At 38.3% G+C, this 9,518-nt stretch overlaps 1 protein-coding gene across 1 annotated transcript in view; it reads right to left on the reverse strand.

Annotated features, from left to right (window-relative positions):
- The window catches only part of ZPLD1 (zona pellucida like domain containing 1), a 34,141-nt gene extending 26,391 nt beyond the window's left edge, over positions 1-7,750 (reverse strand). Inside the window, exon 1 of the mRNA XM_063320418.1 lies at positions 7,680-7,750. The gene's annotated coding sequence lies outside the window, so the exon portion shown is untranslated. The remainder of the gene's footprint in view (positions 1-7,679) is intronic.
- Between the last annotated feature and the right edge of the window lie 1,768 nt (positions 7,751-9,518).

Raw genomic sequence — 9,518 nt, forward strand, 5'->3', positions numbered from 1 at the left:
CCTCCACCTGGGTCAGGGCAACCCCTGGTATCAATTAAGGCTGGGGGATGAAGAGATTGAGAGTAAAGCTGCCAAGAAGGAGTTAGGGATACTGGTGGATGAAAAGCCAAACATGGGCTGGCAATGTGCACTCGCAGCCCAGAAAGCCAACCACATCCTGTGCTGCATCAAAAGAAGCATGGCCAGCAGGTCAAGGGAGGGGATTCTGCCCCTCTACTCTATTCCTGAGAACCCCCTGGACTACTGCATCCAGCTCTGGGGCCCCCAACATAAGAAGGACGTGGACTTGTTGGATCAGGTCCAGAGGAGGGACACAAAAATGATCAGAGGGATGGAGCACCTCTCCTGTGAGGAAAGGCTGAGAGAGTTGGAGTTATGCAGCCTGGAGAAGAGAAGGCTCTGGGGAGATCTTATGGCAGCCTTCCAGTACTTAAAGGGGGCCTAAAGGAAAGATGGGGAGTGACTCTTTAGCAGGGAGTGTAGCAATAGGATGAAGGGTACAGTTTTAAACTGGAAGAGAGTAGATTCAGATCAGAAATTAGGACGAAATTCTTTACTTTGAGGGTGGTTAGACACTGGAACACGTTGCCTAGAGGTGGTAGATGCCCATTGCCTGGAAACATTCAAAGTCAGGCTTAATGACGCTCTGAGCAACCTGATCTAGTTTAAGATGTTCCTGCTCGTTGCAGGGGTTTTAGACTACATGACTTTTAAAGGTCCCTTCCAACCCAAACTATTCTATGATCTAAAATATTTACATGATCAATCATGTACTGTTTATGATATTCACAGTGTAGTGCTTAGTCTCATTGAAATGCCCAAATCACCACAAAAAATCCTGTCATAGTCAATTAAATAATTTTACTTCCAAATGTTTCTGCCTCCACCTATCCACCTAGGCATCTCTTCCAAACAAGGTCTGGTATTTTCTATTTATCAAGGGAACTATTCTTTCTCTTGACTTGGGGGTGGAGGTAAAAATCTGTGTGCAGGACTTCCATTAACATGAAAAGAAGTTCACATGACAACTATCTCAAGCATTACTAGAACAAGAGAGCTTTAAAGGCCAGGTATAGACAAAGACAGAGTCAGGGATTTAAAGACCTACCACACATGGTTAATTACATCATTTCAGAGACCATGGTTCACATATGTTTCTAAACAAATCAATTAAAAGGAAGAAAAGCCCAACATATCCAGGTTTCAATATAAGAAAATCAGAGTAAACTTCCAGAACACCAAAATAGCCAGTGGATGAATCTCTGCTGAACTAGCATTGTCTACATATTCATCACTGAGTCACAACTGCAGGTCTTACTGTTCTGTGATGCCTATCATTGAAGAGTACAAAGAGGTAAGAGTTACAACACACAGTCCTCAATTTAATTGCTACCATTTTACAAAGCCCTTATCCCCACTTTCATAAACTTCACCATGTCAGAAAACCCACACAAAGTTTCAAAGTAAAGATGTTTATAATTTAAACAAAAGCCATTTTGCAATCAGCTTTGGAATTTAGCTTCATGAAGCAGTGGTTTGACCTATCTAGATTCCCTCTTCTTTCCTCTCTTATCATCCGACATTGATTTCTCTTCACCCATCCTCTCTAAAAACATCTTCAAACATTTACCATTGTGAACAGCATTTACTGATTCAGCCCTACGTTTTTCTTGAAATTCATTCGTGAGGCAGTTCTGACTTTCGAGTCTATTACTTCTTTCAAATATTCATCCTGTATTTTATAAGAACATCCTATAATCTACTGCTTGTTCTCTATTTTTCATTCAGAGGGTGTGTCAATTCTGAAAAATAATATGGTGATCTTTATGCCTTCTGCCTGGGTAAGTCTTTCAAAAAACCAGTTAATAGTAATAATGAAAAACTCTCAAAGAAAATTACAGATGTGATAAGCACAGAACAAAGCTGGTAGAGAATTTATAAGTGTTTTCATACATATCTAGTAACTGCCTAAGTTCTCTCTAGCATTGTACATTAGGTACAAGTAATGGAATAGAAACATTACTACTTTACTTATAAAAATGTTTTCAAATTGTCATTATATAGTTCAACAAGTACTTCTCAGTCAACTCATGAAAAAATAGCTCCTTGTCTTTTGGGGTTACATTCATCTTACTGCCACACTTTCTTCTGCATCTGCACTCAAGTTGTGAATAGTTGTGAAGTGCGTTAACTGTATCGCTGCCATTTTTGCAGAACCACTTTGCTATTAGACACATACTGGATCATTTGAAGTAATTTAAAAGTAACCTGGTGAAGGAAAACAGTAGAATACCTCTCTACCTCAAGTTCTTCAGTGGAATTTTATCTTTTAAATTGTACATTAAATTGTAATGAATTATCCAAATCACGTTTTCATTATTGCCTTCCACTTTATTTCCCTGGGTTTTCTGATGCAGATAGAATAGGACTTGGGTCTCTACAGCATCTGTTTTGGAGACAAGCCTACCAAACAGTGGTAATTCCCTTTATTCAAAAGGATTGTTACACAAAAAAGGGCACCTGAGATGCAAAGAACTTTAAGATACATTTCAACTATAAAATTTTCCTCTGCTTGTGGATAATCTTTGGTGCTGAGATTTTGAAACGCAACATTTCTTTTCTTACAGATTTCTCTGATTTCAGATTCCATAGTGCCATCCCATTTCTGACACCAAGCAAAACCTGCAGAGCTGAAAATATATATATGCAGACATTCATACACATATACATACATATATACATGACATACAGATGCACATATATAGATAGATATATAGAGAGAGATATATATATCTCTATATATAGATATATATATCTTGAAGGTCATCAGTTTCCTAAACAGAGAACTAAAGCTGATGAAAGAGCTAAACCTGTGAACAGACTGTATGTTCCCAAAGTTACAGTATTTGAGGGCACACAGCACAGAAATAGAACAAATGTAAAAATTTAACATATACAAGGAAATAATAAAACTAAGGACATCAGATATCAGTGCACCCTAGAATGTATAAAAACAGCTGATCCTCCACCCCCCCACCCCCCAAAAAAGAAAAATAGTTTTGTTTTAAATAGGTAAACGAATCTCTGTCTATCTTGTAGCTATTCAGAACAAAAAGCGCAGTTGTGGACTACACAAGAAAGACACACATTAAACACGCACAGGTAGTCAAGCATAGAGTTGCCTTCAGTATGAACTATTTGGTCCTAAAAGGACCCGTGTTTATTTGCTACTCATATATTTCTACTCAATTCTTGAGATTTAAAAACAAAAGCCCTGGATTAGCTCCATACAATATCAGCTTTGTAATTAAATGTTGGGTCAAAGCTTGGAGCCTCTCCTTAATCTAACTTCCATCAGAACCAAACAGGAACTTTACCTGATAAATATTAAATCATAGCTAAAGTCTCAAATGACAAGAAGTTTTGTGAACCAAGCAGGTGCCTACAGTATCCAAGGAAAATGGGACCGGGGAACAATTTTTTTTCATAGGTTTTTAAAAACAATAGAACCAAAGCAAAAGCTTTGTATAAAGTTTAAAAAAATTCTGATTTATTTTCCAGTCCTTTTACAATAATCTCTTTCACAGGATAAAAAAAAAAAAAAAAAAAAGCAGCCAAATGGACTGAGGAGACATTAATTTTCCAGAAGAGGAAGCCACACCAAAATCACTAGGCTTTAATCTGAAAGACTTCAAAATTTGACTAGCACACTACATGGACAACTGAAATTCAAGACCATAAAATATTTATATGGAAGCAATCCATATCTTTCTTACGAATTTAAATGAAATAACTATTTTAAATCCTGCTGAACACCAAAAGGCTGAAAACCTAATTCTGGTTCCTAAAGACATAGCTCCGTGTTTTTCTTTCCATGACTCTTATTACTGGTAGTGAGAATTCAATGTGTATGTTGGGTAAATAATAGAAGCCTTACAGCCATGCAGTGCTCTTCAACCTATAAAATCAGCAAAAGGTGTGCTTAAAGAGATATGCACTAGCATTGGTCCATCTGGAGCTTCATCTCATAGCCTTGGATGAGCAAAACTCCAGCTGAGATTGTTTTATTGCCTGCCTAAAGACTAGGGAAATTTAATCAGTGTACCATACTGCCAATATGCTATAAAAAAAAAAAAGGAGATATCTACATTTTAACACTTCAAAACTTTCATAATAATCTTTTAAACATTATACTTCAGTATATGTGTCTGTCTTCATTGTTATAACAAACCCTTGGATGCACTAAGATTTTTTTTTAATTTGGTCTGAAAAGAAACAAAGTTAACTGCATATTCACAAGGTAAGGAGAGAAACGGTGATCAAATGAAGAATATGACTGTATGAAATACTTCCAAGAGATTTATACAAAGTAGCATAATACCTTCTTCCAAGAAGACAGACTATTAAGAAAATGCAATTATTAAAGCTTAAAAAAATGAACAATCATTTGTTGAACAAGCCAGAGATCTTGACTTACTAGATCTATTTAAACTTACGCACTTCCAGTTGTGGAAGTCATGGAGTAAACTGTTTACCTGCTTTCTGTGCTAAATATCAGAGTTATTCTAGCTTTTCCTACATCCGCTAGTGAAACACTAATATTCGTCAAATGCACTACCTCACCCCCACCCCATTTCATATTATTTTTACTGTAGTTATACTTAGTGATGGAATAGTTGGATTTTACTTTAAATATTGCCAGAATACTTGCTCTGCTGACCCACAAAGATGACTTCAATAGAATATTTAGAATTTTCTTCCTTCATTTCACAGAAAATATTGCCAAAACTCTTCCAGACATTAATTTTAAACAACCTAAGGAAATGCTAGTGTTTTCCAAATCATGCCCATCATCTCATACAATGAAAGTACGTAAGTATATATCTGGTAGTTAAGCTAAAAATTCTAAGTCTATGTTTGAAATTAGGTTTTGACTCCATAGTTCACAGATACCTCAATAAAATATGAAAACACAAATCAGCTTAAAGTTCCAGATGTAAAAATGCATAAAATCACATCTCCTGAGCTTCACAGGAAAGACTGATTTCTATTCTGTTCTTCCAACCTGCATGAATTAACCACTGTTTCCCACAGGACATTCACGCAAGTATGAAGTGCAGAACATTGTCAGTGAGAGCAGATTTGAGAGGAAAACAGGTCTGAAGTGATTTATGGTCAAAGCTTTGGACCTGAATTAGGTAATTTTGGACAAATTCTCCTCTCACTTTCACACTCTTCATATTGTCTACTGCATCAGAAAAACTTTGACATCAGCAAAAGACCTGAGAAAAAAGAAAGCAAATTCAGTATAAGATTTGGAGACTATTGCAGTGATCTGAAAAGATCATTTTAGCCCAAATTCAGAGGCTCTTGACAAAGCAAGACCTCCTTTTAATCATTAACAACCACATAATTTTATATTTTGGGCTTAGGTCTATATTACTTTAATCTTGTTGTGTTTGAATTCACTTCGGTGAATTCAACATGAAATGCCAAGAATATAAACCTAATGAAAACAGACAGATTTGCTATTAAAGTCACTGCATATCTGACTTGCATCATAAAACTTAAATAAAAATAATTTTGGATTTTCCACTTCTCACTGCAGCTACAAAATATTATTAACAAGAAAAAAAAAAATCTATGGTTAACAGTTAAAACTGCCCAATTACAAAACAAAGACCATCAGGTAACCACCAGCCATGCCACACCCCCCTACAGACTGGCTATTACATATAGAAGTATCTGTAATAAACACTACTACAGTGTTTTTAAGACATTTGCTAACTAATCTAATACTGAGAAAAAACGGGGCGATTTTGCTCTACTGCAGCTGCTTTATATTGTGTTCCTCTTTCAATTTTAGTGAAAATCACTGAGGGACTAAATTGAGTCCAGAATCACGTTGGACTGAAACACAAAAGTGACAATCACATTGAGTCCCCTGCACTGTGAGCGTACAAAGAGTGTCCCTAAATCCTGGAACAAAGAGGTTGTTCCTAGACTGAAATACATTCTCATCACATGCACATTCAGTCTACAGATTTCCTTGTCTGAGTACTGATCATTCCATCACCTAGCAAATTTACAGAGACTATCAAATCATTTGATATAGGCCACTGAAGAGTCATCACATGCTAATGGCCTTCAGTTGCCTCTAACCATGGTCTGGATTCAAACACACTGATCTAGTGATGAGATGCTCTTAATCCTATTGCCTTCCCTCAGCCCTGCAGTCACGTGGGCAGATAGAGATCTAAATGAGTATCATTCTACTTAATCACTCTTTTTACGCTTTTGAAGAGAGAAATATAAATATAAATCTTCAGTAAATAATGCTTGATGTCACTATCAAGTAGATTATACTACAGCCATCTGTTTGCAGCTTGAAAAGTTACCAGTAAAATAAGTCTTCCCTGAAAAAGCAGCAACAGTTTACGCCGGTTGTAGAATACTGCTGCAGTACAGTACAGTCTTATCCAATCCTTAAAAGTTAAGGAAATTTGTAGTAAATAACGCTACTAATATCTTTATCTAAGAAAGTGTATGTAATACCACAGATTTCATAAACGCTGTGAAATCAGAGAGCACTTACACTGTTCCTAGATTTATATTTAAAAAGAAAAAGAAAATTTTTTTTCTATTGTGAAATAGAAAAGATTAGCTTATGGATATTTCTTTCACCATGTTTCAAGTCCACCTCATAGCCATTTTGGACTTAAAACAAGGTTTCAAGTTATTTTCGAGCCAACCTCTAAAACAAGCCTGAGGGTACTGCTCAAGACCTAGCTGAAAGAAAACAAAGCGTCATGCATTGATAAAAACATTCTTTGATCAAGAGCATGTAAGCAGGGCCAACACTCCTATCTTCTACTGCTCTTAGACGATGAAGTCTAAGAAGTTTCTCCTTACAGTACACAAAGCAATTATAGTAACTATGTCAATTTGGACTGTATCAGTTCATCAGCTTAACTGAAGACTTGATTTCAAATCCCCACTACCTTCATTCAAGAATATATTGCCATTATTATTACTTTAAAACCAAACAAAGGTGGTGCAATCATCATTCCCAGTCACCTTTGTGACCAGAGACAATATAATTTCCAATCAGCAAACCCATGTCATTCGATTGCAGTGGAGTCAGATAAGAAGTCTCGCTTATCAAAATTTTCCTCCATCAATGCAATGATTGTGAGAACAGGCTGACTGACACCATAAGTTGGATAACATTGTCTCCTTCAAGAAATCGATTGTTTCCCTCCTGAAAGCAAGAGTGTATTTGACATACATTGATAGCCTCAGCACTGCAAGGGGTGTTTGTAGCCTTCCTCTTCTCACATTAATAGCGCGAGTCTGGCCTGGATACTTTAGGTAAAAGCTAAGTTGCAAAAAAAAAAAAAAAAAAAAAAAAAAAACAAACACAAACACCAAAAAAACCCCAAAACAAAACCAAAACAAAACCCCACCTCTTTTCACAGTTGGATACTAATTTGTCTTCATGTTTTCATTAGCCACTCCCTGCATACTTCTTCCCCAACAAATTCCCACTGAGATTTCCCAGTGAGGTTAAATTTGTCTGACAGGTGATAAAGTAAAAATTTTCTTTTAAAAGTAACGAATAATTTCACATTTACCAATATTTAAGTAAGTTCTAGTTGGCTGACATGGTGGGCACTTACCCAAATCCCCTGTAGCTGTTGAGTCAGCTGTACTCCATCTATCCTGTGCGCCTGCATGTGATCAAGTGTTCGACGACTCTGCCTGGCAGAACTTTTTCAGAAGATACTCTGAGCCTGTGGATGGGGGAAAAGAGACGCTCATTATGAAAATTCTTTTTAAAATAGGTCTGGATTTTAGATGGGAAACTTTGACAGGTCTCAGAATACTTTACAAGTCTGTTTATCATCAGACTGAAACCTGAGCAGTATCTTTATGGTAGCTTTTTTCAATCCTCTGCCTCTTTTTTTCTTGCAGCCTTTTGATCTGCTTCTCTCCACTTGTATGAAGATCTCCAGAGGACCATGTGGGGCAAACAATCAACCGGGAGAAATTATTCTGTCATCAGCTTGTTGAGGGAAAACCTTGTCTGCTTAAAAAGAGGGGTGGGAGGAAGAAGAGAGATGGAAGCACTGAGATAGGATCAGTAACTAAGCTGCAAGGTTATCAATGTCCCGTTGTGTGTTGTGAGAAATGTCTATTTTTTTTTCAATTCTGAGCTAAATTCATAGTACTAAACAAGACAAAAGCAAAAAGAGTGACATTTCACACTGTGATGAAAATGTGATATAGGGGTGTCATCATGAATACAGGTGTCAACAGAATGATAATTACCAACAGGACATCAATGCACACAAAGCCAAGTGCACACAAAGGCAAAGATCAAGCTGCTAGAAACCAAACCTGCTTCATAATATCTATTCCCCTGTCTCTGGGATTTGGAGGGGGGGTGGGAGGTGGAGGTGTTTAACTCCCTTTTGTTGCATTAGTTTTTTCTTCCTCCTGCCACCTTTTGCCCCCTCCCTTCAGTTTCTATTGCAACCATCTATGCCTGGAAGCTTTCATTACACCTTTGGCCAGAGAAAACAGTAATTTATAGGCTTTGGCACCACAGAGAAAGCTTTGAGGTGCCTGGATTTGTTGGGGCTTAGGGCGGTTTTTAGAACAGAAAAGCCCTGCCTCTGCCATGCCTTCACTTCGGCCAGCTCCTCTTAAACATCAAAGTGCTGCAGAGCACACTGTGCACATTCATGGTAACCCAGGCAGGCCCTGAAGAACAGCCATGGCAGAACAGGCAGCAACACGATGCACTGACTCCCCACTCCTTCCCATGGTCCTACCATGTCAGGGCACTGACAGCAGAAAGCAGATTTCCCTTTTAACACTGAAGCATCCTACAGAGGCACAGACCTTGATGAGGAGCTCCTAGAGGAACCCCAGAGGGCTGACGGGTCTGCGTGCCCCCTGCCTGCTCTCAGTTTCTCCAGAGGCAGTGTGATACTACCCTGCCAATTCCTGAGTTAGCCGCTGTCAGTCACCTCCACACATGGGAGATCAGCAGCCTCAACGCCCAGCAGCACTGCGCCCAGCTCCAGCAGAGCTGGGGAAGATCCATTTCACCTTATTCCCAGTGCTGAAAGGGGGTAGCCCCTGCAAAAACAAACCTTGCGCTCTGCACCAGGGAATGGCAGATCCCACCTGGCCCAACGCTAACCCCTTACTCTGGCAGCCAGAGCTTTTGCTGTTCCCAGCAGGAGCATAGCTCTAGAAAAGAGCTAGTCTGTAAGAATGATACTTTGAAGTCACCAGGCACCAAAGGGCTCTTTACCTCTGCAAATTTCTAGTCCTTTATTCAGGCACATACTCTAAGTCCAACCTTATAATATGACTAATGTAAGACAGCCTGGACAAGGCCAGCCTTGAGCTAATAAAAAGATAAACCAAGAGATATGTAGCAATGCGTTGTTCCAATCTTTTACTTCATATTAAGCATTTAGACAGATTTGATACCTCATCACACA

The sequence above is a fragment of the Chroicocephalus ridibundus genome, chromosome 1, assembly GCF_963924245.1.
Source record: "Chroicocephalus ridibundus chromosome 1, bChrRid1.1, whole genome shotgun sequence".
NCBI classification, from domain to species: Eukaryota; Metazoa; Chordata; class Aves; order Charadriiformes; family Laridae; genus Chroicocephalus; species Chroicocephalus ridibundus.